At 46.7% G+C, this 5,000-nt stretch overlaps 1 protein-coding gene across 1 annotated transcript in view; it reads right to left on the minus strand.

The window, feature by feature from the left end:
- LOC139749429 (uncharacterized) overlaps nt 1-5,000 on the minus strand; it is a 497,430-nt gene that overhangs the window by 246,047 nt on the left and 246,383 nt on the right. The window lies entirely within an intron of this gene.

Consider the following 5,000-nt stretch of genomic DNA (forward strand, 5'->3'; position numbering starts at 1 on the left):
CACACACACACACACACCACGTGACGTATACCCGTAACCGTAACACTGGTATGTGACGCGTCGGCTGGGGTTGGAACACTGACTGTGGTCTGCAAGACCTGGGGAGAGGGGGACACTTGGGTCACCCACCTCCCTCCTGCAGCAGAACGTGAATACCCCACTTGAGCATGGCGGCCCGACCCCTTCGGGCACAAGGGCCCGACTTTTGACCCGACCTTTGCCTCACGTCAGAGGCCAAACGAAAGGATCGCCAGCCTTGGCGACTGTTGGCTGAATGGTCAAGTCAAGTCAAGTGAGGGTGAAGGTGAGGGTAGCCATGCCAGCATCCATGATGATGGTGACGGGTGTGGTGGAGCGGAGATGACACAGTCATGACCACCTCCTCCTCCTCCTCCTCCTTCTCCTCCCTCCTCTCTCCTTCTCCTCCTCCTCCTCCTCCTCCTGCGTCTGACCAGACCCGTGTGTGCTCCCTCACTGACCCGTCCTCCACTGTGAGGCTGTGCGAACATGTTCGCATGATCCACACATCGACTTAATATCGCAGGGACTCGCTTAATATCGTATGGACTTGCTTGATATCGCAGGGACTCGCTTCATACCGCAAGAACTCACTTAATACCGCAGGGACTCGCTTAATATCGCTGGGACTCGCTTATCTCCATTTTTGGTGACGATATATTTGTCCCTGTAAGACAATAGCGTTCCAGGAACTCTTAATAACTGGGTTATTTATTGTACGACACCAGACACGTGCATTCTAGTCATGTACACACACACACACACACACACACACAGAGAGAGAGAGAGAGAGAGAGAGAGAGAGAGAGAGAGAGAGAGAGAGAGAGAGAGAGAGAGAGGGGTTGCTCACTCCCTTTACTTGCACACACACAAGAAAAACGGGAAAATGTGTCTGCTTTTAGTGTGACTACTTTTCTTTTTTTTCCTCATTAATTACTCAGTGTGATTTAGGGCTTAATTAAAGCGCAGTTTTACGTTCCACACAAAGATATATATTTTGTTTCGCATTTTATTTTGTTTTCGTGCGTGTCAACTTATATGCCCTTGGGCGAGACGGTACGCCTTTTTGAACACGAAGGGAACAGCCCTTGAACACGGCGATGTGACCCTTGAACACGACGGTATGACCCTTGAACACGGCGATGTGACTCTTGAACACGGCGATGTGACCCTTGAACACGACGGTACAATCCTTGAACACGGCGATGTGACCCTTGAACACGGCGATGTGACCCCCTGAACACGACGGTACAACCTTTGAACACGGCGATGTGACCCCCTGAACACGACGGTACAACCCTTGAACATGGCGATGTGACTCTTGAACACGGCGATGTGACCCCTGAACACGACGGTACAACCCTTGAACACGGCGATGTGACCCCCTGAACACGACGGTACAACCCTTGAACACGGCGATGTGACCCCCTGAACATGACGGTACAACTCATGAACCCGACTGGAACGACTTTCGAATAATCACATCGTCAGGGAAGACACAAGAGAGAAATATAAGTCAGTTGATATACAACGAAGAGACGAAGCTAGGACGCCATTTTGGTAAACATGTGATTGTCCAAGACCTGATGATGTGATTATTACACGAAAGTGCACTTGGGAACTTATCGTGTTTCATTTTCCCCGTGGACTCATAAGAATATATATATATATATATATATATATATATATATATATATATATATATATATATATATATATATATATATATTCTTTTTATAATCATTATGCAGATGTGTGAAGCTACGTGTTCCATCCCCCCCCCCCAAGAATCTCATCAGCTGACCACCTGCACTGGGGGAGTGTGTGGGGAGGACTTATATAGTGAACGTGTTGCGTGGGGTATCCTATGGTGTTCCTGGGGAAGTGTGTCGGCAAGTATGTGTACGTAGACAGCTAGACACATAGAGAGACACACAGACACATAGATAGACACACAGACAGACAGACACATAGACAGTCACACAGACAGACAGACACATAGACAGTCACACAGACAGACAGACACATAGACAGTCACACAGACTCAGACACATAGTCACACAGACAGACACACAGACAGACACATAGACAGACACACAAGCAGAGACACATAGACAGTCACACAGACAGACAGACATATAGACAGTTACCCAGCCAGACACACAGACAGAAACATAGACAGACACACAGACAGACAGACACATAGACAGACACATAGTCACACAGACAGACAGACACATAGACAGTCACCCAGACAGACACATAGACAGACACACAGACAGACATACAGACAGACACAAAGACAGTCACACAGACAGACAGACTCTCGGGAATAATGGTTTGATATTGTACATAAAAGTCTTATGGTCTGTGTATGACACACTTCAGGTGTTCATGTCATCCCTGCCGATCACGTCACGGAACTAATTACGTCACACCACAGCTTATGATGATGTCACACAGCTGATCATGAGTTCTCCCTCCTGCTCTGTGATTTCGTCACATGTCACATAGCAATCATGTTGATTAGTAGATAATGTCACATAGCAGATCATGTTACATAGCAAATCATGTTATATAGCAGATCATGTTACATAGCAGATCATGTCACTTAGCAGATTGTTACATAGCAGATCACGTCACATAACAGATCATGTTACATAACAGATCATGTTACATAGCAGATCATGTTACATAGCAGATCATGTCACCGAGGTGACAATACTCTGCCTGCGATGACCACTTTACCCCAGGGGCTGGCCTTGCTGCACCCCAGGGGTCGGCTGGGTGACTTCCTTCTTCACCGTGTTACACGAACCTACGTGGCCGGCAACCTCACTCATCATCAGCACCCACATAGAAATGATCTCACTCGTATTTCTGTTTTTCTGCCACCTCCAGCCTACCTCCCTCTCTACCTACCTCCCTCTCTACCTACCTCCCTCTCTACTTCCCTCCCTCTTCCTCCCTACCTCCCTCTCTAAGTACCTCCCTCTCTACCTGCCTCCCTCTTCCTACCTATGTATGTGTTTGTTCTGCATGTTGTTGTCTTTTCTGCTCCAGTGGGGTAACATCATGAGCAGAACACACTGGCCTCAGTTGCATACATACAATGTCTTGTTGACTTGTATAGTACACAGGGACCAGAGCTCCCCATTCCCAGTCAGGCTCCAACACTCCTCTTTTTCATTCCTCACTTCCTTCGTCGTGTTTCAGTCCACTGACAGCACGTTGCCCCACGTATACCACTTCGATTCTCTTCATTCTATCCACCTAATGCCTCTCGCCCGTCAGGCTCCCTTCCCTGCATCATTCTTTCTCCTTAATCCCCCGTCTTCCTTCCACTTGCAGCATATATACCTTCTTGGTCCATCTCTCTCTCTCTCTCTCTCTCCGCAACCTTTCCCAATGCACGAAACCACTTCATCATACCCTGATGGGCTCCTCTTTCCATCCCACTGCACTTACTACCACCTCGCTCTCTCCAACTCTCATTATGCACACGATCGACCCGTCTCGCACCACGTCCCGTCCTCGGGCATTTCATTCCCCACACGTCCCTCTTCTTCCTTCCTTTGCATTGAAGGCCCAAGAATCGCATCCATACAACACCCTCGGGATTACTTCACCATGGAACACGCTCCCATCTTTACCTTTCCGGGCACTGCTCATGGTTCTTCCCACACGCTCCGTAATGTGATCAGGACTTGAGACATCTTCTCCATCCTGTAACTCACTTCAACTCGCATTGTTCCACCCGCTTGCACGTCCACTCCTCTGGTGTTCAGCTCACATAGTTCCACCCGCTTGCACGTCCACTCCTCTGGTGTTCAGCTCACATGGTTCCACCCGCTTGCACGTCCACTCCTCTGGTGTTCAGCTCACATGGTTCCACCCGCTTGCACGTCCACTCCTCTGGTGTTCAGCTCACATGGTTCCACTCGCTTGCACGTCCACTCCTCCTCTGGTATCTAAAACACTCCCCTTCCCTCCCGGGTCGATCATGTTGAGGATGGACTGTACTGGAAGGATCAATTGTTTCATCGTGTAGATGTTGGGTGTTCATTACTATATATATATATTTACCCCAGGAATCTTCTAAGGCTGCGCTGCTTCCAGCAGCAGGGAAATGATGGACCCCTTTTGAGTGATTTTTTTATGAGAATTTACTCCCGATGGTATATACAGCCTCGCCCAAAGGTGACTTTTCACTCGCGGTGTAATTACATGAATGCGGAGTAACACCTTTATATATATATATATATATATATATATATATATATATATATATATATATATATATATATATATATATATATATATATATATATGTAAATATATATAATATGCATATATATATATATATATATATATATATATATATATATATATATATATATATATATATATATTATTTTTTTTTATTATACTTTGTCGCTGTCTCCCGCGTTTGCGAGGTAGCGCAAGGAAACAGACGAAAGAAATGGCCCAACCCCCCCCATACACATGTATATACATACGTCCACACACGCAAATATACATACCTACACAGCTTTCCATGGTTTACCCCAGACGCTTCACATGCCTTGATTCAATCCACTGACAGCACGTCAACCCCGGTATACCACATCGCTCCAATTCACTCTATTCCTTGCCCTCCTTTCACCCTCCTGCATGTTCAGGCCCCGATCACACAAAATCTTTTTCACTCCATCTTTCCACCTCCAATTTGGTCTCCCTCTTCTCCTCGTTCCCTCCACCTCCGACACATATATCCTCTTGGTCAATCTTTCCTCACTCATTCTCTCCATGTGCCCAAACCACTTCAAAACACCCTCTTCTGCTCTCTCAACCACGCTCTTTTTATTTCCACACATCTCTCTTACCCTTACGTTACTCACTCGATCAAACCACCTCACACCACACATTGTCCTCAAACATCTCATTTCCAGCACATCCATCCTCCTGCGCACAACTCTATC

Source organism: Panulirus ornatus, chromosome 7 (assembly GCF_036320965.1).
Source record: "Panulirus ornatus isolate Po-2019 chromosome 7, ASM3632096v1, whole genome shotgun sequence".
Taxonomy (NCBI): Eukaryota; Metazoa; Arthropoda; class Malacostraca; order Decapoda; family Palinuridae; genus Panulirus; species Panulirus ornatus.